Source organism: Phyllobates terribilis, unplaced genomic scaffold, assembly GCF_046119375.1.
Source record: "Phyllobates terribilis strain yellow unplaced genomic scaffold, ASM4611937v1 Scaffold_95__1_contigs__length_6072419, whole genome shotgun sequence".
Classification (NCBI taxonomy): domain Eukaryota; kingdom Metazoa; phylum Chordata; class Amphibia; order Anura; family Dendrobatidae; genus Phyllobates; species Phyllobates terribilis.
Window position 1 is genome coordinate 569,421 of NW_027362855.1, and position 24,818 is coordinate 594,238.

Genomic DNA, 24,818 nt, shown 5'->3' on the forward strand with positions numbered 1-24,818 from the left:
TCCAAGGGGCATGTAAACCCTCTTGTTAAGCTACTGTGACCTGCATGTCTCTTCCAAGGGGCATTTAAACCGTCTTGTTAAGCTACTGCTACTGCCACCGCTCTTCCAAGGGGCATTTTACCCATCTTGTTAAGCTACTGCGACCTGCACGTCTCTTTCAACGGGCATGTAAACCGTCTTGTTAAGCTACTGCGACTTGCACGTCTTTTCCAAGGGGCATTTAAACCGTCTTGTTAAGCTACTGCGACGTTTACCGCTCTTCCAAGGGGCATTTAAACCGTCTTGTTAAGCTACTGCGACCTGCATGTCTCTTCCAAGGGGCATTTAAACCGTCTTGTTAAGCTACTGCGACCTGCATGTCTCTTGCAAAGGGAATTTAAACCGTCTTGTTAAGCTACTGCGACCTCCACCGCTCTTCCAAGGAGCATTTATACTGTCTTGTTAAGCTACTGCGACATTTACGTCTCTTCCAAGGGGCATTTTAACCGTCTTGTTAGGCTACTGCTACCGTCACCGCTCTTCCAAGGGGCATTTTAACCGTCTTGTTAAGATACTGTAACCTCCACCTCTTTTCCAAGGGGCATTTAAACCGTCTTGTTAAGCTACTGCACCTTGCACGTCTTTTCCAAGGGACATTTAAACCATCTTGTTAAGCTACTGCGACCTTTACCGCTCTTCCAAGGGGCATTTAAACCATCTTGTTAAGCTACTGCGACCTGCATGTCTCTTCCAAGGGGCATTTAAACCGTCTTGTTAAGCTACTGCGACCTGCACGTCTCTTCCAAGGGGCATTTAAACCGTCTTGTTAAGCTACTGCTACCGCCACCGCTCTTCCGAGGGGAATTTTAACCGTCTTGTTAAGCTACTGCGACGTGCACGTCTCTTTCAACGGGCATTTAAACCGTCTTGTTAAGCTACTGTAACCTCCACCTCTTTTCCAAGGGCATTTAAACCCTCTTGTTAAGCTACTGCAACCTGCACTTTTCTTCCAAGGGGCATTTAAACCGTCTTGTTAAGCTACTGCGAACTGCAAGTCTCTTCCAAGGGGCATTTAAATCGTCTTGTTAAGCTACTGTGACCTGCATGTCTCTTCCAAGGGGCATTTAAACCGTCATATTAAGCTACTGCTACTGCCACCGCTCTTCCAAGGGGCATTTTAACCGTCTTGTTAAGCTACTGCTACCTGCACGTCTCTTTCAATGGGCATTTAAACCGTCTTGTTAAGCTACTGCGACTTGCACGTCTTTTCCAAGGGGCATTTAAACCGTCTTGTTAAGCTACTGCGACGTTTACCGCTCTTCCAAGGGGCATTTAAACCGTCTTGTTAAGCTACAGCGACCTGCATGTCTCTTCCAAGGGGCATTTAAACCATCTTGTTAAGCTACTGCGACCTTCACGTCTCTTCCAAGGGGCATTTTAACCGTCTTGTTAAGCTTCTGCTACCGTCACCGCTCTTCCAAGGGGCATTTTAGCCGTCTTGTTAAGATACTGCGACGTGCACGTCTCTTTCAACGGGCATTTAAACCGTCTTGTTAAGCTACTGTAACCTCCACCTCTTTTCCAAGGGGCATTTAAACCATCTTGTTAAGCTACTGCAACCTGCACGTCACTTCCAAGGGGCATTTAAACCGTCTTGTTAAGCTACTGCGACCTGCAAGTCTCTTCCAGGGGGCATTTAAACCGTCTTGATAAGCTGCTGCGACGTGCACGTCTCTTCCAAGGGGCATTTAAACTGTCTTGTTAAGCTACTGCGACCTCCACCGCTCTTCCAAGGGGCATTTAAACCGTCTTGTTAAGCTAATACGACCTGCATGTCTCTTCCAAGGGGCATTTAAACCATCTTGTTAAGCTACTGCTACCGCCACCGCTCTTTCAAGGGGCATTTTAACCGTCTTGTTAAGCTACTGCGATCTGCACATCTGTTTCAAGGGGCATTTAATCCGTCTTGTTAAGCTACTGCGACCTGTACGTCTTTTCCAAGGGGCATTTAAACCATCTTGTTAAGCTGCTGCGACCTCCTCCGCTCTACCAAGGGGCATTTAAACCGTCTTGGTAAGCTACTGCGACCTGCATGTCTCTTCCAAGCGGCATTTAAACCATCTTGTTAAGCTACTGCGACCTGCACGTCTCTTCCAAGGGGCATTTAAACCGTCTTGTTAAGCTGCTGCGACCTGCATGTCTCAACCAAGGTGCATTTAAACCGTCTTGTTAAGCTACTGCGACCTCCACCGCTCTTCCAAGAAGCATTTATACTGTCTTGTTAAGCTACTGCGACCTGCACGTCTCTTCCAAGGGGCATTTAAACCGTCTTGTTAAGCTACTGCTACCGCCACCGCTCTTCCAAGGGGCATTTTAAACGTCTTGTTAAGCTACTGCGACCTGCACGTCTCTTTCAACGGGCATTTAAACAGCCTTGTTAAGCTACTGCGCCTTGCACGTCTTTTCCAAGGGGCATTTAAACCGTCTTGTTAAGCTACTGCGACCTTTACCGCTCTTCCAAGGGGCATTTAAACCGTCTTGTTAAGCTACTGCGATCTGCATGTCTCTTCCAAGGGGCATTTAAACCGTCTTGTTAAACTGCTGCGACCTGCATGTCTCTTCCAAGGGGCATTTAAACCGTCTTGTTAAGCTACTGCGACCTGCACGTCTCTTTCAGCAGGCATTTAAATCGTCTTGTTAAGCTACTGCACCTTGCACGTCTTTTCCAAGGGACATTTAAACCGTCTTGTTAAGCTACTGCGACCTTTACCGCTCTTCCAAGGGGCATTTAAACCATCTTGTTAAGCTACTGCGACCTGCATGTCTCTTCCAAGGGGCATTTAAATCGTCTTGTTAAGCTACTGCGACCTGCACGTCTCTTCCAAGGGGCATTTAAACCGTCTTGTTAAGCTATTGCTACCGCCACCGCTCTTCCAAGGGGCATTTTAACAGTCTTGTTAAGCTACTGCGACCTGCATGTCTCTTCCAAGGGGCATTTAAACCGTCTTGTTAAGCTACTGCGACCTGCATGTCTCTTCCAAGGGGCATTTAAACCATATTGTTAAGCTACTGCTACCGCCACCGTTCTTCCAAGGGGCATTTAAACCGTCTTGTTAAGCTACTGCAACCTGCACGTCTCTTCCAAGGGGCATTTAAACCGTCTTGTTAAGCTACTGCGACCTTTACCGTTCTTCCAAGGGGCATTTAAACCGTCTTGTTAAGCTACTGCGACCTGCATGTCTCTTCCAAGGGGCATTTAAACCGTCTTGTTAAGCTACTGCGGCCTGCACGTCTCTTCCAAGGGGCATTTAAACCGTCTTCTTAAGCTACTGCTACCACCACCGCTCTTCCAAGGGGCATTTTAATCGTCTTGTTAAGCTACTGCGACGTGCACGTCTCTTTCAACGGGCATTTAAACCGTCTTGTTAAGCTACTGCGACCTGCACGTCTCTTTCAAGGGGCATTTAATCCGTGCTGTTAAGCTACTGCGACTTGTATGTCTTTTCCAAGGGGCATTTAAACCATCTTGTTAAGCTACTGCGACCTGCATGTCTCTTCCAAGGGGCATTTAAACCATCTTGTTAAGCTACTGTGACCTGCACGTCTCTTCCAAGGGGCATTTAAACCGTCTTGCTAAGCTGCTGCGACCTGCATGTCTCAACCAAGGGGCATTTAAACCTTCTTGTTAAGCTACTGCGACCCCCACCGCTCTTCCAAGGGGCATTTATACTGTCTTGTTAAGCTACTGCGACCTGCACGTCTCTTCCAAGGGGCATTTAAACCGTCTTGTTAAGCTACTGCTACCACCACCGCTCTTCCAAGGGGCACTTTAAACGTCTTGTTAAGCTACTGCGACCTGCACGTCTCTTTCAACGGGCATTTAAAGTGTCTTGTTAAGCTACAGCGCCTTGCACGTCTTTTCCAAGGGGCATTTAAACCGTCTTGTTAAGCTACTGCGACCTGCATGTCTCTTCAAAGGGGCATTTAAACCGTCTTGTTAAGCTACTGCGACCTGCACGTCTCTTCCAAGGGGCATTTAAACCGTCTTGTTAAGCTACTGCTACCGCCTCCGCTCTTCCAAGGGGCGTTTTAACAGTCTTGTTAAGCTACTGCGACCTGCATGTCTCTTCCAAGGCATATTTAAACCGTCTTGTTAAGCTACTGCGACCTCCACCGCTCTTCCAAGGAGCATTTATACTGTCTTGTTAAGCTACTGCAACCTGCACGCCTCTTCCAAGGGGCATTTAAACCATCTTGTTAAGCTACTGCTACCGCCACCGCTCTTCCAAGGGGCATTTTAAACGTCTTGTTAAGCTACTGCGACCTGCACGTCTCTTCCAAGGGGCATTTAAACCGTCTTGTTAAGCTACTGCGACCTGCACGTCTCTTCCAAGGGGCACTTAAACCGTCTTGTTAGCTACTGCTACCGCCACCGCTCTTCCAAGGGGCATTTTAACAGTCTTGTTAAGCTACTGCGACCTGCATGTCTCTTCCAAGGGGCATTTAAACCGTCTTGTTAAGCTACTGCGACCTGCACGTCTCTTCCAAGGGGCATTTAAACCGTCTTGTTAAGCTACTGATACCGCCACCGTTCTTCCAAGGGGCATTTAAACCGTCTTGTTAAGCTACTGCAACCTGCACGTCTCTTCCAAGGGGCATTTAAACCGTCTTGTTAAGCTACTGCGACCTTTACCGTTCTTCCAAGGAGCATTTAAACCATCTTGTTAAGCTACTGCGACCTGCATGTCTCTTCCAAGGGGCATTTACACCGTCTTGTTAAGCTACTTCGGCCTGCACGTCTCTTCCAAGGGGCATTTAAACCGTCTTCTTAAGCTACTGCTACCACCACCGCTCTTCCAATGGGCATTTTAATCGTCTTGTTAAGCTACTGCGACGTGCACGTCTCTTTCAACGGGCATTTAAACCGTCTTGTTAAGCTACTGCGACCTGCACGTCTCTTTCAAGGGGCATTTAATCCGAGCTGTTAAGCTACTGCGACTTGTACGTCTTTCCAAGGGGCATTTAAACCATCTTGTTAAGCTACTGCGACCTGAATGTCTCTTCCAAGGGGCATTTAAACCATCTTGTTAAGCTACTGCGACCGGCACGTCTCTTCCAAGGGGCATTTAAACTGTCTTGCTAAACTGCTGCGACCTGCATGTCTCAACCAAGGGGCATTTAAACCTTCTTGTTAAGCTACTGCGACCCCCACCGCTCTTCCAAGGGGCATTTATACTGTCTTGTTAAGCTACTGCGACCTACACGTCTCTTCCAACGGGCATTTAAACCGTCTTGTTAAGCTACTGCTACCGCCACCGCTCTTCCAAGGGGCATTTTAAACGTCTTGTTAAGCTACTGCGACCTGCACGTCTCTTTCAACGGGCATTTAAAGTGTCTTGTTAAGCTACAGCGCCTTGCACGTCTTTTCCAAGGGGCATTTAAACCGTCTTGTTAAGCTACTGCGACCTGCATGTCTCTTCCAAGGGGCATTTAAACCGTCTTGTTAAGCTACTGCGACCTGCACGTCTCTTCCAAGGGGCATTTAAACCGTCTTGTTAAGCTACTGCTACCGCCTCCGCTCTTCCAAGGGCCTTTTAACAGTCTTGTTAAGCTACTGCGACCTGCATGTCTCTTCCAAGGCATATTTAAACCGTCTTATTAAGCTTCTGCGACCTCCACCGCTCTTCCAAGGAGCATTTATACTGTCTTGTTAAGCTACTGCAACCTGCACGTCTCTTCAAAGGGGCATTTAAACCATCTTGTTAAGCTACTGCTACCGCCACCGCTCTTCCAAGGGGCATTTTAAACGTCTTGTTAAGCTACTGCGACCTGCACGTCTCTTCCAAGGGGCATTTAAACCGTCTTGTTAAGCTACTGCGACCTGCACGTCTCTTCCAAGGGGCACTTAAACCGTCTTGTTAGCTACTGCTACCGCCACCGCTCTTCCAAGGGGCATTTTAACAGTCTTGTTAAGCTACTGCGACCTGCATGTCTCTTCCAAGGGGCATTTAAACCGTCTTGTTAAGCTACTGCGACCTGCACGTCTCTTCCAAGGGGCATTTAAACCGTCTTGTTAAGCTACTGATACCGCCACCATTCTTCCAAGGGGCATTTAAACCATCTTGTTAAGCTACTGCAACCTGCACGTCTCTTCCAAGGGGCATTTAAACCGCCTTGTTAAGCTACTGCTACCTTTAACGTTCTTCCAAGGGGCATTTAAACCGTCTTGTTAAGCTACTGCGACCTGCATGTCTCTTCCAAGGGGCATTTAAACCGTCTTGTTAAGCTACTGCGGCCTGCACGTCTCTTCCAAGGGGCATTTAAACCGTCTTGTTAAGCTACTGCTACCGCCACCGCTCTTCCAAGGGGCATTTTAATCGTCTTGTTAAGCTACTGCGACGTGCACGTCTCTTTCAACGGGCATTTAAACCATCTTGTTAAGCTACTGTAACCTCCACCTCTTTTCCAAGGGGCATTTAAACCGTCTTCTTAAGCTATTGCAACCTGCACGTCTCTTCCAAGGGGCATTTAAACTGTCTTGTTAAGCTACTGCAACTTGTACGTCTTTTCCAAGGGGCGTTTAAACCATCTTGTTAAGCTACTGCGACCTGCATGTCTCTTCCAAGGGGCATTTAAACCATCTTCTTAAGCTACTGCGACCTGCACGTCTCTTCCAAGGGGCATTTAATCCGTGTTGTTAAGCTACTGCGACTTGTACGTCTTTTCCAAGGGGCATTTAAACCATCTTGTTAAGCTACTGCGACCTGCATGTCTCTTCCAAGGGGCATTTAAACCATCTTGTTAAGCTACTGCGACCTGCACGTCTCTTCCAAGGGGCATTTAAACCGTCTTGCTAAGCTGCTGCGACCTGCATGTCTCAACCAAGGGGCATTTAAACCGTCGTGTTAAGCTACTGCTACCGCCAACGCTCTACCAAGGGGCATTTTAAACGTCTTGTTAAGCTATTGCGACCTGCACGTCTCTTTCAACGGGCATTTAAAGCGTCTTATTAAGCTACTGCGACCTGCACGTTTTTTCCAAGGGGCATTTAAACCGTCTTGTTAAGCTACTGCGACCTTTACCGCTCTTCCAAGGGGCATTTAAACCGTCTTGTTAAGCTACTGCGACCTGCATGTCTCTTCCAAGGGGCATATAAACCGTCTTGTTAAGCTACTGCGACCTGCACGTCTCTTCCAAGGGGCATTTAAACCGTCTTGTTAAGCTACTGCTATCGCCACCGCTCTTCCAAGGGGCATTTTAACAGTCTTGTTAAGCTACTGCGACCTGCATGTCTCTTCCAAGGGGCATTTAAACAGTCTTTTTAAGCTACTGCGACCTGCACGTCTCTTCCAAGGGGCATTTAAACCGTCTTGTTAAGCTACTGCTACCGCCACCGCTCTTCCAAGGGGCATTTAAACCGTCTTGTTAAGATACTGTAACCTCCACCTTTTTTCCAAGGGGCATTTAAACCGTCTTGTTAAGCTACTGCAACCTGCACGTCTCTTGCAAGGGGCATTTAAACCGTCTTGCTAAGCTGCTGCGACCTGCATGTCTCAACCAAGGGGAATTTAAACCGTCTTATTAAGCTACTGCTACCTCCACCGCTCTTCCAAGGAGCATTTATACTGTCTTGTTAAGCTACTGCGACCTGCACGTCTCTTTCATCGGGCATTTAAACAGTCTTGTTAAGCTACTGTGCCTTGCACGTCTTTTCCAAGGGGCATTTAAACCGTCTTGTTAAGCTACTGCGACCTGCATGTCTCTTCCAAGGGGCATTTAAACCGTCTTGTTAAGCTACTGCGACCTTTACCGTTCCTCCAAGGGGCATTTAAACCGTCTTGTTAAGCTACTGCGACCTGCATGTCTCTTCCAAGGGGCATTTAAACCGTCTTGTTAAGCTACTGCGGCCTGCACGTCTCTTCCAAGGGGTATTTAAACCGTCTTGTTAAGCTACTGTAACCTCCACCTCTTTTCGAAGGGGCATTTAAACCATCTTGTTAAGCTACTGCAACCTGCAATTTTCTTCCAAGGGGCATTTAAACCGTCTTGTTAAGCTACTGCGAACTGCAAGTCTCTTCCAAGGGGCATTTAAACCGTCTTGATAAGCTGCTGCGACCTGCACGTCTCTTCCAAGGGGCATTTAAACTGTGTTGTTAAGCTACTGCGACCTCCACCGCTCTTCCAAGGGGCATTTAAACCATCTTGTTAAGCTACTACGACCTGCACGTCTCTTCCAAGGGGCATTTAAACCATCTTGTTAAGCTTCTGCTACCGCCACCGCTCTTCCAAGGGGCATTTTAACCATCTTGTTAAGCTACTGCGACCTGCACGTCTCTTTCAAGGGGCATTTAATCCGTGTTGTTAAGCTACTGCGACTTGTACGTCTTTTCCAAGGGGCATTTAAACCATCTTGTTAAGCTACTGCGAACTGCATGTCTCTTCCAAGGGGCATTTAAACCGTCTTGCTAAGCTGCTGTGACCTGCATGTCTCAACCAAGGGGCATTTAAACCGTCTTGCTAAGCTACTGCGACCCCCACCGCTCTTCCAAGGGGCATTTATACTGTCTTATTAAGCTACTGCGACCTGCACGTCTCTTCCAAGGGGCATTTAAACTGTCTTGTTAAGCTACTGCTACCGCCACCGCTCTTCCAAGGGGCATTTTAACCATCTTGTTAAGCTACTGCGACCTGCACGTCTCTTTCAAGGGGCATTTAATCCGTGTTGTTAAGCTACTGCGACTTGTACGTCTTTTCCAAGGGGCATTTAAACCATCTTGTTAAGCTACTGCGAACTGCATGTCTCTTCCAAGGGGCATTTTAACAGTCTTGTTAAGCTACTGCGACCTGCATGTCTCTTCCAAGGGGCATTTAAACAGTCTTTTTAAGCTACTGCGACCTGCACGTCTCTTCCAAGGGGCATTTAAACCGTCTTGTTAAGCTACTGCTACCGCCACCGCTCTTCCAAGGGGCATTTAAACCGTCTTGTTAAGATACTGTAACCTCCACCTCTTTTCCAAGGGGCATTTAAACCGTCTTGTTAAGCTACTGCAACCTGCACGTCTCTTGCAAGGGGCATTTAAACCGTCTTGCTAAGCTGCTGCGACCTGCATGTCTCAACCAAGGGGAATTTAAACCGTCTTATTAAGCTACTGCTACCTCCACCGCTCTTCCAAGGAGCATTTATACTGTCTTGTTAAGCTACTGCGACCTGCACGTCTCTTTCATCGGGCATTTAAACAGTCTTGTTAAGCTACTGTGCCTTGCACGTCTTTTCCAAGGGGCATTTAAACCGTCTTGTTAAGCTACTGCGACCTGCATGTCTCTTCCAAGGGGCATTTAAACCGTCTTGTTAAGCTACTACGACCTGCACGTCTCTTCCAAGTGGCATTTAAACCGTCTTGTTAAGCTACTGCTACCGCCACTGCTCTTCCAAGGGGCATTTTAACAGTCTTGTTAAGCTACTGCGACCTGCATGTCTCTTCCAAGGGGCATTTAAACCGTCTTGTTAAGCTACTGCGACCTGCACGTCTCTTCCAAGGGGCATTTAAACCGTCTTGTTAAGCTACTGCTACCGCCACCGTTCTTCCAAGGGGCATTTAAACCGTCTTCTTAAGCTACTGCAACCTGCACGTCTCTTCCAAGGGGCATTTAAACCGTCTTGTTAAGCTACTGCGACCTTTACCGTTCCTCCAAGGGGCATTTAAACCGTCTTGTTAAGCTACTGCGACCTGCATGTCTCTTCCAAGGGGCATTTAAACCGTCTTGTTAAGCTACTGCGGCCTGCACGTCTCTTCCAAGGGGTATTTAAACCGTCTTGTTAAGCTACTGTAACCTCCACCTCTTTTCGAAGGGGCATTTAAACCATCTTGTTAAGCTACTGCAACCTGCAATTTTCTTCCAAGGGGCATTTAAACCGTCTTGTTAAGCTACTGCGAACTGCAAGTCTCTTCCAAGGGGCATTTAAACCGTCTTGATAAGCTGCTGCGACCTGCACGTCTCTTCCAAGGGGCATTTAAACTGTGTTGTTAAGCTACTGCGACCTCCACCGCTCTTCCAAGGGGCATTTAAACCATCTTGTTAAGCTACTACGACCTGCACGTCTCTTCCAAGGGGCATTTAAACCATCTTGTTAAGCTTCTGCTACCGCCACCGCTCTTCCAAGGGGCATTTTAACCATCTTGTTAAGCTACTGCGACCTGCACGTCTCTTTCAAGGGGCATTTAATCCGTGTTGTTAAGCTACTGCGACTTGTACGTCTTTTCCAAGGGGCATTTAAACCATCTTGTTAAGCTACTGCGAACTGCATGTCTCTTCCAAGGGGCATTTAAACCGTCTTGCTAAGCTGCTGTGACCTGCATGTCTCAACCAAGGGGCATTTAAACCGTCTTGCTAAGCTACTGCGACCCCCACCGCTCTTCCAAGGGGCATTTATACTGTCTTATTAAGCTACTGCGACCTGCACGTCTCTTCCAAGGGGCATTTAAACTGTCTTGTTAAGCTACTGCTACCGCCACCGCTCTTCCAAGGGGCATTTTAAACGTCTTGTTAAGCTACTGCGACCTGCACATCTCTTTCAACGGGCATTTAAAGCATCTTGTTAAGCTACTGCGCCTTGCACGTTTTTTCCAAGGGGCATTTAAACCGTCTTGTTAAGCTACTGCGACCTTTACCGCTCTTCCAAGGGGCATTTAAACCGTCTTGTTAAGCTACTGCGACCTGCATGTCTCTTCCAAGGGACATTTAAACCGTCTTGTTAAGCTACTGCGACCTGCACGTCTCTTCCAAGGGGCATTTAAACCGTCTTGTTAAGTTACTGCTACCGCCACCGCTCTTCCAAGGGGCATTTTAACAGTCTTGTTAAGCTACTGCGACCTGCGTGTCTCTTCCAAGGGGCATTTAAACAGTCTTTTTAAGCTACTGCGACCTGCACGTCTTTTCCAAGGGGCATTTAAACCGTCTTGTTAAGCTACTGCTACCGCCACCGCTCTTCCAAGGGGCATTTAAACCGTCTTGTTAAGATACTGTAACCTCCACCTCTTTTCCAAGGGGCATTTAAACCGTCTTGTTAAGCTACTGCAACCTGCACGTCTCTTGCAAGGGGCATTTAAACTGTCTTGCTAAGCTGCTGCGACCTGCATGTCTCAACCAAGGGGCATTTAAACCGTCTTGTTAAGCTACTGCGACCCCCACCGCTCTTCCAAGGGGCATTTATACTGTCTTGTTAATCTACTGCGACCTGCACGTCTCTTCCAAGGGGCATTTAAATCGTCTTGTTAAGCTACTGCTACCGCCACCGCTCTTCCAAGGGGCATTTTAAACGTCTTGTTAAGCTACTGCGACCTGCACGTCTCTTTCAACGGGCATTAAAAGCGTCTTGTTAAGCTACTGCGCCTTGCACGTCTTTTCCAAGGGGCATTTAAACCGTCTTGTTAAGCTACTGCGACCTTTACCGCTCTTCCAAGGGGCATTTAAACCGTCTTGTTAAGCTACTGCGACCTGCATGTCTCTTCCAAGGGGCATTTAAACCGTCTTGTTAAGCTACTGCGACCTGCATGTCTCTTACATGGGGCATTTAAACCGTCTTGTTAAGCTACTGCGACCTGCACGTCTCTTCCAAGGGGCATTTAAACCGTCTTGTTAAGCTACTGCTACCGCCTCCGCTCTTCCAAGGGGCATTTTAACAGTCTTGTTAAGCTACTGCGACCTCCACCGCTCTTCCAAGGAGCATTTATACTGTCTTGTTAAGCTACTGCGACCTGCACGTATCTTCCAAGGGGCATTTAAACCGTCTTGTTAAGCTACTGCTACCGCCACCGCTCTTCCAAGGGGCATTTTAAACGTCTTGTTAAGCTACTGCAACCTGCACGTCTCTTTCATCTCGCATTTAAACAGTCTTGTTAAGCTACTGCGCCTTGCACGTCTTTTCCAAGGGGCATTTAAACCGTCTTGTTAAGCTACTGCGACCTGCATGTCTCTTCCAAGGGGCATTTAAACCGTCTTGTTAAGCTACTACGACCTGCACGTCTCTTCCAAGTGGCATTTAAACCGTCTTGTTAAGCTACTGCTACCGCCACTGCTCTTCCAAGGGGCATTTTAACAGTCTTGTTAAGCTACTGCGACCTGCATGTCTCTTCCAAGGGGCATTTAATCCGTCTTGTTAAGCTACTGCGACCTGCACGTCTCTTCCAAGGGGCATTTAAACCGTCTAGTTAAGCTACTGCTACCGCCACCGTTCTTCCAAGGGGCATTTAAACCGTCTTGTTAAGCTACTGCAACCTGCACGTCTCTTCCAAGGGGCATTTAAACAGTCTTGTTAAGCTACTGCGACCTTTACCGTTCTTCCAAGGGGCATTTAAACCGTCTTGTTAAGCTACTGCGACCTGCACGTCTCTTCCAAGGGGCATTTAAACCGTCTTGTTAAGCTACTGCTACCGCCACCGCTCTTCCAAGGGGCATTTTAATCGTCTTGTTAAGCTACTGCGACGTGCACGTCTCTTTCAACGGGCATTTAAACCGTCTTGTTAAGCTACTGTAACCTCCACCTCTTTTCCAAGGGGCATTTAAACCGTCTTCTTAAGCTACTGCAACCTGCACGTCTCTTCCAAGGGGCATTTAAACCGTCTTGTTAAACTACTGCGACCTGCACGTCTCTTTCAAGGGGCATTTAATCCGTGTTGTTAAGCTACTGCGACTTGTACGTCTTTTCCAAGGGGCATTTAAACCATCTTGTTAAGCTACTGTGACCTGCATGTCTCTTCCAAGGGGCATTTAAACCATCTTGTTAAGCTACTGCGACCTGCACGTCTCTTCCAAGGGGCATTTAAACCGTCTTGCTAAGCTGCTGCGACCTGCATGTCTCAACTAAGGGGCATTTAAGCCATCTTGTTAAGCTACTGCGACCCCCACCGCTCTTCCAAGGGGCATTTAAACCGTCTTGTTAAGCTACTGCTACCGCCACCGCTCTTCCAAGGGGCATTTTAAACGTCTTGTTAAGCTACTGCGACCTGCACGTCTCTTTCAACGGGCATTAAAAGCATCTTGTTAAGCTACTGCGCCTTGCACGTTTTTTCCAAGGGGCATTTAAACCGTCTTGTTAAGCTACTGCGACCTTTACCGCTCTTCCAAGGGGCATTTAAACCGTCTTGTTAAACTACTGCGACCTGCATGTCTCTTCCAAGGGGCATTTAAACCGTCTTGTTAAGCTACTGCGACCTGCACGTCTCTTCCAAGGGGCATTTAAACCGTCTTGTTAAGCTACTGCTACCGCCACCGCTCTTCCAAGGGGCATTTTAACAGTCTTGTTAAGCTACTGCGACCTACATGTCTCTTCCAAGGGGCATTTAAACAGTCTTTTTAAGCTACTGCGACCTGCACGTCTCTTCCAAGGGGCATTTAAACCATCTTGTTAAGCTACTGCTACCGCCACCGCTCTTCCAAGGGGCATTTAAACCGTCTTGTTAAGATACTGTAACCTCCACCTCTTTTCCAAGGGGCATTTAAACCATCTTGTTAAGCTACTGCAACCTGCACGTCTCTTGCAAGGGGCATTTAAACCGTCTTGCTAAGCTGCTGCGACCTGCATGTCTCAACCAAGGGGCATTTAAACCGTCTTGTTAAGCTACTGCGACCCCCACCGCTCTTCCAAGGGGCATTTATACTGTCTTGTTAAGCTACTGCGACCTGCACGTCTCTTCCAAGGGGCATTTAAACCGTCTTGTTAAACTACTGCTATCGCTACCGCTCTTCCAAGGGGCATTTTAAACGTCTTGTTAAGCTACTGCGACCTGCACGTCTCTTTCAATGGGCATTTAAAGCGTCTTGTTAAGCTACTGCGCCTTGCACGTCTTTTCCAAGGGGCATTTAAACCGTCTTGTTAAGCTACTGCGACCTTTACCGCTCTTCCAAGGGGCATTTAAACCGTCTTGTTAAGCTACTGCGACCTGCATGTCTCTTCCAAGGGGCATTTAAACCGTCTTGTTAAGCTACTGCGACCTGCACGTCTCTTCCAAGGGGCATTTAAACCGTCTTGTTAAGCTACTGCTACCGCCACCGCTCTTCCAAGGGGCATTTTAACAGTCTTGTTAAGCTACTGCGACCTGCATGTCTCTTCCAAGGGGCATTTAAACAGTCTTGTTAAGCTACTGCGACCTGCACGTCTCTTCCAAGGGGCATTTAAACCGTCTTGTTAAGCTACTGCTACCGCCACCGCTCTTCCAAGGGGCATTTAAACCGTCTTGTTAAGCTACTGTAACCTCCACTTCTTTTCCAAGGGGCATTTAAACCGTCTTGTTAAGCTACTGCAACCTGCACGTCTCTTGCAAGGGGCATTTAAACCGTCTTGTTAAGCTACTGCGACCTGCATGTCTCTTCCAAGGGGCATTTAAACAGTCTTGTTAAGCTACTGCAACATGCACGTCTCTTCCAAGGGGCATTTAAACAGTCTTGTTAAGCTCCTGCGACCTGCATGTCTCTTCCAAGGGGCATTTAAACCGTCTTGCTAAGCTACTGCGGCCTGCACGTCTCTTTCAACGGGCATTTAAACCGTCTTGTTAAGCTGCTGTAACCTCCACCTCTTTTCCAAGGGGCATTTAAACCGTCTTCTTAAGCTACTGCAACCTGCACGTCTCTTCCAAGGGGCATTTAAACCGTCTTGTTAAGCTACTGCGACCTGCACGTCTCTTTCAAGGGGCATTTAATCCGTGTTGTTAAGCTACTGCGCCTTGCACGTCTTTAACAAGGGGCATTTAAACCGTCTTGTTAAGCTACTGCGACCTTTACCGCTCTTCCAAGGGGCATTTAAACCGTCTTGTTAAGCTACTGCGACCTGCATGTCTCTTCCAAGGGGCATTTAAACCGTCTTGTTAAGCTACTGCGACCTGCACGTCTCTTTCAACGGGCATTTAAACCGTCTTGTTAAGCTACTGCACCTTGCACTTCTTTTCCAAGGGACATTTAAACCATCTTGTTAAGCTACTGCGACCTTTACCGCTCTTCCAAGGGGCATTTAAACCATCTTGTTAAGCTACTGTGACCTGCATGTCTCTTCCAAGGGGCATTTAAACCGTCTTGTTAAGCTACTGCTACCGCCACCGCTCTTCCAAGGGGCATTTTAACCGTCTTGTTAAGCTACTGCGAAGTGCACGTCTCTTTCAATGGGCATTTAAACCGTTTTGTTAAGCTACTGTAACCTCCACCTCTTTTCCAAGGGGCATTTAAACCGTCTTGTTAAGCTACTGCAACCTGCACTTTTCTTCCAAGGGGCATTTAAACCGTCTTGTTAAGCTGCTGCGAACTGCAAGTCTCTTCCAAGGGGCATTTAAACCGTCTTGATAAGCTGCTGCGACCTGCACGTCTCTTCCAAGGGGCATTTAAACTGTGTTGTTAAGCTACTGCGACCTCCACCGCTTTTCCAAGGGGCATTTAAACCGTCTTGTTAAGCTACTACGACCTGCACGTCTCTTCCAAGGGGCATTTAAACCATCTTGTTAAGCTACTGCTACCGCCACCGCTCTTCCAAGGGGCATTTTAACCATCTTGTTAAGCTACTGCGACCTGCACGTCTCTTTCAAGGGGCATTTAATCCGTGTTGTTAAGCTACTGCGACTTGTACGTCTTTTCCAAGAGGCATTTAAACCATCTTGTTAAGCTACTGCGACCTGCATGTCTCTTCCAAGGGGCATTTAAACCGTCTTGCTAAGCTGCTGCGACCTGCATGTCTCAACCAAGGGGCATTTAAACTGTCTTGTTAAGCTACTGCGACCCCCACCGCTCTTCCAAGGGGCATTTATACTGTCTTATTAAGCTACTGCGACCTGCACGTCTCTTCCAAGGGGCATTTAAACCGTCTTTCTAAGCTACTGCTACCGCCACCGCTCTTCCAAGGGGCATTTTAAACGTCTTGTTAAGCTACTGCGACCTGCACATCTCTTTCAACGGGCATTTAAAGCGTCTTGTTAAGCTACTGCGCCTTGCACGTTTTTTCCAAGGGGCATTTAAACCGTCTTGTGAAGCTACTGCGACCTTTACCGCTCTTCCAAGGGGCATTTAAACCGTCTTGTTAAGCTACTGCGACCTGCATGTCTCTTCCAAGGGGCATTTAAACCGTCTTGTTAAGCTACTGCGACCTGCACGTCTCTTCCAAGCGGCATTTAAACCGTCTTGTTACGCTACTGCTACCGCCACCGTTCTTCCAAGGGGCATTTTAACAGTCTTGTTAAGCTACTGCGACCTGCATGTCTCTTCCAAGGGGCATTTAAACAGTCTTTTTAAGCTACTGCGACCTGCACGTCTCTTCCAAGGGGCATTTAAACCGTCTTGTTAAGCTACTGCAACCTGCACGTCTCTTGCAAGGGGCATTTAAACTGTCTTGCTAAGCTGCTGCGACCTGCATGTCTCAACCAAGGGGCATTTAAACCGTCTTGTTAAGCTACTGCGACCCCCACCGCTTTTCCAAGGGGCATTTATACTGTCTTGTTAAGCTACCGTCACCGCTCTTCCAAGGGGCATTTAAACCGTCTTGTTAAGACACTGTAACCTCCACCTCTTTTCCAAGGGGCATTTAAACCGTCTTGTTAAGCTACTGCAACCTGCACGTCTCTTGCAAGGGGCATTTAAACTGTCTTGCTAAGCTGCTGCGACCTGCATGTCTCAACCAAGGGGCATTTAAACCGTCTTGTTAAGCTACTGCGACCCCCACCACTCTTCCAAGGGGCATTTATACTGTCTTGTTAAGCTACTGCGACCTGCACGTCTCTTCCAAGGGGCATTTAAATCGTCTTGTTAAGCTACTGCTACCGCCACCGCTCTTCCAAGGGGCATTTTAAACGTCTTGTTAAGCTACTGCGACCTGCACGTCTCTTTCAACGGGCATTAAAAGCGTCTTGTTAAGCTACTGCGCCTTGCACGTCTTTTCCAAGGGGCATTTAAACCGTCTTGTTAAGCTACTGCGACCTTTACCGCTCTTCCAAGGGGCATTTAAACCGTCTTGTTAAGCTACTGCGACCTGCATGTCTCTTCCAAGGGGCATTTAAACCGTCTTGTTAAGCTACTGCGACCTGCATGTCTCTTACATGGGGGATTTAAACCGTCTTGTTAAGCTACTGCGACCTGCACGTCTCTTCCAAGGGGCATTTAAACCGTCTTGTTAAGCTACTGCTACCGCCTCCGCTCTTCCAAGGGGCATTTTAACAGTCTTGTTAAGCTACTGCGACCTGCATGTCTCTTCCATGGGGCATTTAAACCGTCTTGTTAAGCTACTGCGACCTGCACGTCTCTTCCAAGGGGCATTTTAAACGTCTTGTTAAGCTACGGCGACCTGCACGTCTCTTTCAACGGGCATTAAAAGCGTCTTGTTAAGCTACTGCGCCTTGCACGTCTTTTCCAAGGGGCATTTAAACCGTCTTGTTAAGCTACTGCGACCTTTACAGCTCTTCCAAGGGGCATTTAAACCGTCTTGTTAAGCTACTGCGACCTGCATGTCTCTTCCAAGGGGCATTTAAACCGTCTTGTTAAGCTACTGCGACCTGCATGTCTCTTCCATGGGGCATTTAAACCGTCTTGTTAAGCTACTGCGACCTGCACGTCTCTTCCAAGGGGCATTTAAACCGTCTTGTTAAGCTACTGCTACCGCCTCCGCTCTTCCAAGGGGCATTTTAACAGTCTTGTTAAGCTACTGCGACCTGCATGTCTCTTCCAAGGGGAATTTAAACCGTCTTATTAAGCTACTGCGACCTCCACCGCTCTTCCAAGGAGCATTTATACTGTCTTGTTAAGCTACTGCGACCTGCACGTATCTTCCAAGGGGCATTTAAACCGTCTTGTTAAGCTACTGCTACCGCCACCGCTCTTCCAAGGGGCATTTTAAACGTCTTGTTAAACTACTGCAACCTGCACGTCTCTTTCATCGGGCATTTAAACAGTCTTGTTAAGCTATTGCGCCTTGCACGTCTTTTCCAAGGGGCATTTAAACCGTCTTGTTAAGCTACTGCGACCTGCATGTCTCTTCCAAGGGGCATTTAAACCGTCTTGTTAAGCTACTACGACCTGCACGTCTCTTCCAAGTGGCATTTAAACCGTCTTGTTAAGCTACTGCTACCGCCACTGCTCTTCCAAGGGGCATTTTAACAGTCTTGTTAAGCTACTGCGACCTGCATGTCTCTTCCAAGGGGCATTTAAACCGTCTTGTTAAGCTACTGCGACCTGCACGTCTCTTCCAAGGGGCATTTAAACCGTCTTGTTAAGCTACTGCTACCGCCACCGTTCTTCCAAGGGGCATTTAAACCGTCTTGTTAAGCTACTGCAACCTGCACGTCTCTCCCAAGGGGCATTTAAACAGTCTTGTTAAGCTACTGCGACCTTTACCGTTCTTCCAAGGGGCATTTAAACCGTCTTGTTAAGCTACTGCGACCTGCATGTCTCTTCCAAGGGGCATTTAAACCGTCTTGTTAAGCTACTGCGGCCTGCACGTCTCTTCCAAGGGTCATTTAAACCGTCTTGTTAAGCTACTGCTACCGCCACCGCTCTTCCAAGGGGCATTTTAATCGTCTTGTTAAGCTACTGCGACATGCACGTCTCTTTCAACGGGCATTTAAACCGTCTTGTTAAGCCACTGTAACCTCCACCTCTTTTCCAAGGGGCATTTAAACCGTCTTCTTAAGCTACTGCAACCTGCACGTCTCTTCCAAGGGGCATTTAAACCGTCTTGTTAAACTACTGCGACCTGCACGTCTCTTTCAAGAGGCATTTAATCCGTGTTGTTAAGCTACTGCGACTTGTACGTCTTTTCCAAGGGGCATTTAAACCATCTTGTTAAGCTACTGCGACCTGCATGTCTCTTCCAAGGGGCATTTAAACCATCTTGTTAAGCTACTGCGACCTGCACGTCTCTTCCAAGGGGCATTTAAACCGTCTTGTTAAGCTACTGCTACCGCCACCGCTCTTCCAAGGGGCATTAAAACCGTCTTGTTAAGCTACTGTAACCTCCACTTCTTTTCCAAGGGGCATTTAAACCGTCTTGTTAAGCTACTGCAACCTTCACGTCTCTTGCAAGGGGCATTTAAACCGTCTTGTTAAGCTACTGCAACCTGCACGTCTCTCCCAAGGGGCATTTAAACAGTCTTGTTAAGCTACTGCGACCTTTACCGTTCTTCCAAGGGGCATTTAAACCGTCTTGTTAAGCTACTGCGACCTGCATGTCTCTTCCATGGGGCATTTAAACCGTCTTGTTAAGCTACTGCGACCTGCACGTCTCTTCCAAGGGGCATTTAAACCGTCTTGTTAAGCTACTGCTACCGCCTCCGCTCTTCCAAGGGGCATTTTAACAGTCTTGTTAAGCTACTGCGACCTGCATGTCTCTTCCAAGGGGAATTTAAACCGTCTTATTAAGCTACTGCGACCTCCACCGCTCTTCCAAGGAGCATTTATACTGTCTTGTTAAGCTACTGCGACCTGCACGTATCTTCCAAGGGGCATTTAAACCGTCTTGTTAAGCTACTGCTACCGCCACCGCTCTTCCAAGGGGCATTTTAAACGTCTTGTTAAACTACTGCAACCTGCACGTCTCTTTCATCGGGCATTTAAACAGTCTTGTTAAGCTATTGCGCCTTGCACGTCTTTTCCAAGGGGCATTTAAACCGTCTTGTTAAGCTACTGCGACCTGCATGTCTCTTCCAAGGGGCATTTAAACCGTCTTGTTAAGCTACTACGACCTGCACGTCTCTTCCAAGTGGCATTTAAACCGTCTTGTTAAGCTACTGCTACCGCCACTGCTCTTCCAAGGGGCATTTTAACAGTCTTGTTAAGCTACTGCGACCTGCATGTCTCTTCCAAGGGGCATTTAAACCGTCTTGTTAAGCTACTGCGACCTGCACGTCTCTTCCAAGGGGCATTTAAACCGTCTTGTTAAGCTACTGCTACCGCCACCGTTCTTCCAAGGGGCATTTAAACCGTCTTGTTAAGCTACTGCAACCTGCACGTCTCTCCCAAGGGGCATTTAAACAGTCTTGTTAAGCTACTGCGACCTTTACCGTTCTTCCAAGGGGCATTTAAACCGTCTTGTTAAGCTACTGCGACCTGCATGTCTCTTCCAAGGGGCATTTAAACCGTCTTGTTAAGCTACTGCGGCCTGCACGTCTCTTCCAAGGGTCATTTAAACCGTCTTGTTAAGCTACTGCTACCGCCACCGCTCTTCCAAGGGGCATTTTAATCGTCTTGTTAAGCTACTGCGACATGCACGTCTCTTTCAACGGGCATTTAAACCGTCTTGTTAAGCCACTGTAACCTCCACCTCTTTTCCAAGGGGCATTTAAACCGTCTTCTTAAGCTACTGCAACCTGCACGTCTCTTCCAAGGGGCATTTAAACCGTCTTGTTAAACTACTGCGACCTGCACGTCTCTTTCAAGAGGCATTTAATCCGTGTTGTTAAGCTACTGCGACTTGTACGTCTTTTCCAAGGGGCATTTAAACCATCTTGTTAAGCTACTGCGACCTGCATGTCTCTTCCAAGGGGCATTTAAACCATCTTGTTAAGCTACTGCGACCTGCACGTCTCTTCCAAGGGGCATTTAAACCGTCTTGTTAAGCTACTGCTACCGCCACCGCTCTTCCAAGGGGCATTAAAACCGTCTTGTTAAGCTACTGTAACCTCCACTTCTTTTCCAAGGGGCATTTAAACCGTCTTGTTAAGCTACTGCAACCTTCACGTCTCTTGCAAGGGGCATTTAAACCGTCTTGTTAAGCTACTGCAACCTGCACGTCTCTCCCAAGGGGCATTTAAACAGTCTTGTTAAGCTACTGCGACCTTTACCGTTCTTCCAAGGGGCATTTAAACAGTCTTGTTAAGCTACTGCGACCTGCATGTCTCTTCCAAGGGGCATTTAAACCGTCTTGTTAAGCTACTGCGGCCTGCACGTCTCTTCCAAGGGGCATTTAAACCGTCTTGTTAAGCTACTGCTACCGCCACCGCTCTTCCAAGGGGCATTTTAATCGTCTTGTTAAGCTACTGCGACATGCACGTCTCTTTCAACGGGCATTTAAACCGTCTTGTTAAGCCACTGTAACCTCCACCTCTTTTCCAAGGGGCATTTAAACCGTCTTCTTAAGCTACTGCAACCTGCACGTCTCTTCCAAGGGGCATTTAAACCGTCTTGTTAAACTACTGCGACCTGCACGTCTCTTTCAAGGGGCATTTAATCCGTGTTGTTAAGCTACTGCGACTTGTACGTCTTTTCCAAGGGGCATTTAAACCATCTTGTTAAGCTACTGCGACCTGCATGTCTCTTCCAAGGGGCATTTAAACCATCTTGTTAAGCTACTGCGACCTGCACGTCTCTTCCAAGGGGCATTTAAACCGTCTTGCTAAGCTGCTGCGACCTGCATGTCTCAACTAAGGGGCATTTAAGCCGTCTTGTTAAGCTACTGCGACCCCCACCGCTCTTCCAAGGGGCATTTAAACCGTCTTGTTAAGCTACTGCTACCGCCACCGCTCTTCCAAGGGGCATTTTAAACGTCTTGTTAAGCTACTGCGACCTGCACGTCTCTTTCAACGGGCATTAAAAGCATCTTGTTAAGCTACTGCGCCTTGCACGTTTTTTCCAAGGGGCATTTAAACCGTCTTATTAAGCTACTGCGACCTTTACCGCTCTTCCAAGGGTCATTTATACCGTCTTGTTAAACTACTGCGACCTGCATGTCTCTTCCAAGGGGCATTTAAACCGTCTTGTTAAGCTACTGCGACCTGCACGTCTCTTCCAAGGGGCATTTAAACCGTCTTGTTAAGCTACTGCTACCGCCACCGCTCTTCCAAGGGGCATTTTAACAGTCTTGTTAAGCTACTGCGACCTACATGTCTCTTCCAAGGGGCATTTAAACAGTCTTTTTAAGCTACTGCGACCTGCACGTCTCTTCCAAGGGGCATTTAAACCGTCTTGTTAAGCTACTGCTACCGCCACCGCTCTTCCAAGGGGCATTTAAACCGTCTTGTTAAGATACTGTAACCTCCACCTCTTTTCCAAGGGGCATTTAAACCGTCTTGTTAAGCTACTGCAACCTGCACGTCTCTTGCAAGGGGATTTAAACCCTCTTGCTAAGCTGCTGCGACCTGCATGTCTCAACCAAGGGGCATTTAAACCGTCTTGTTAAACTACTGCGACCCCCACCGCTCTTCCAAGGGGCATTTATACTGTCTTGTTAAGCTACTGCGACCTGCACGTCTCTTCCAAGGGGCATTTAAACCGTCTTGTTAAACTACTGCTATCGCCACCGCTCTTCCAAGGGGCATTTTAAACGTCTTGTTAAGCTACTGCGACCTGCACGTCTCTTTCAATGGGCATTTAAAGCGTCTTGTTAAGCTACTGCGCCTTGCACGTCTTTTCCAAGGGGCATTTAAACCGTCTTGTTAAGCTACTGCGACCTTTACCGCTCTTCCAAGGGGCATTTAAACCGTCTTGTTAAGCTACTGCGACCTGCATGTCTCTTCCAAGGGGCATTTAAACCGTCTTGTTAAGCTACTGCGACCTGCACGTCTCTTCCAAGGGGCATTTAAACCGTCTTGTTAAGCTACTGCTACCGCCACCGCTCTTCCAAGGGGCATTTTAACAGTCTTGTTAAGCTACTGCGACCTGCATGTCTCTTCCAAGGGGCATTTAAACAGTCTTGTTAAGCTACTGCGACCTGCACGTCTCTTCCAAGGGGCATTTAAACCGTCTTGTTAAGCTACTGCTACCGCCACCGCTCTTCCAAGGGGCATTAAAACCGTCTTGTTAAGCTACTGTAACCTCCACTTCTTTTCCAAGGGGCATTTAAACCGTCTTGTTAAGCTACTGCAACCTTCACGTCTCTTGCAAGGGGCATTTAAACCGTCTTGTTAAGCTACTGCGACCTGCATGTCTCTTCCAAGGGGCATTTAAACAGTCTTGTTAAGCTACTGCAACCTGCACGTCTCTTCCAAGGGGCATTTAAACAGTCTTGTTAAGCTACTGCGACCTGCATGTCTCTTCCAAGGGGCATTTAAACCGTCTTGCTAAGCTACTGCGGCATGCACGTCTCTTCCAAGGGGCATTTAAAGCGTCTTGTTAAGCTACTGCTACCGCCACCGCTCTTCCAAGGGGCATTTTAATCATCTTGTTAAGCTACTGCGACGTGCACGTCTCTTTCAACGGGCATTTAAACCGTCTTGTTAAGCTGCTGTAACCTCCACCTCTTTTCCAAGGGGCATTTAAACCGTCTTCTTAAGCTACTGCAACCTGCACGTCTCTTCCAAGGGGCATTTAAACCGTCTTGTTAAGCTACTGCGACCTGCACGTCTCTTTCAAGGGGCATTTAATCCGTGTTGTTAAGCTACTGCGCCTTGCACGTCTTTAACAAGGGGCATTTAAACCGTCTTGTTAAGCTACTGCGACCTTTACCGCTCTTCCAAGGGGCATTTAAACCGTCTTGTTAAGCTACTGCGACCTGCATGTCTCTTCCAAGGGGTATTTAAACCGTCTTGTTAAGCTACTGCGACCTGCACGTCTCTTTCAACGGGCATTTAAACCGTCTTGTTAAGCTACTGCACCTTGCACTTCTTTTCCAAGGGACATTTAAACCGTCTTGTTAAGCTACTGCGACCTTTACCGCTTTTCCAAGGGGCATTTAAACCATCTTGTTAAGCTACTGCGACCTGCATGTCTCTTCCAAGGGGCATTTAAACCGTCTTGTTAAGCTACTGCGACCTGAACGTCTCTTCCAAGGGGCATTTAAACCGTCTTGTTAAGCTACTGCTACCGCCACCGCTCTTCCAAGGGGCATTTTAACCGTCTTGTTAAGCTACTGCGACGTGCACGTCTCTTTCAATGGGCATTTAAACCGTTTTGTTAAGCTACTGTAACCTCCACCTCTTTTCCAAGGGGCATTTAAACCGTCTTGTTAAGCTACTGCGACCTGCACGTCTCTTCCAAGGGGCATTTAAACCGTCTTGTTAAGCTACTGCTACCGCCACCGCTCTTCCAAGGGGCATTAAAACCGTCTTGTTAAGCTACTGTAACCTCCACTTCTTTTCCAAGGGGCATTTAAACCGTCTTGTTAAGCTACTGCAACCTTCACGTCTCTTGCAAGGGGCATTTAAACCGTCTTGTTAAGCTACTGCGACCTGCATGTCTCTTCCAAGGGGCATTTAAACAGTCTTGTTAAGCTATTGCGCCTTGCACGTCTTTTCCAAGGGGCATTTAAACCGTCTTGTTAAGCTACTGCGACCTGCATGTCTCTTCCAAGGGGCATTTAAACCGTCTTGTTAAGCTACTACGACCTGCACGTCTCTTCCAAGTGGCATTTAAACCGTCTTGTTAAGCTACTGCTACCGCCACTGCTCTTCCAAGGGGCATTTTAACAGTCTTGTTAAGCTACTGCGACCTGCATGTCTCTTCCAAGGGGCATTTAAACCGTCTTGTTAAGCTACTGCGACCTGCACGTCTCTTCCAAGGGGCATTTAAACCGTCTTGTTAAGCTACTGCTACCGCCACCGTTCTTCCAAGGGGCATTTAAACCGTCTTGTTAAGCTACTGCAACCTGCACGTCTCTCCCAAGGGGCATTTAAACAGTCTTGTTAAGCTACTGCGACCTTTACCGTTCTTCCAAGGGGCATTTAAACCGTCTTGTTAAGCTACTGCGACCTGCATGTCTCTTCCAAGGGGCATTTAAACCGTCTTGTTAAGCTACTGCGGCCTGCACGTCTCTTCCAAGGGTCATTTAAACCGTCTTGTTAAGCTACTGCTACCGCCACCGCTCTTCCAAGGGGCATTTTAATCGTCTTGTTAAGCTACTGCGACATGCACGTCTCTTTCAACGGGCATTTAAACCGTCTTGT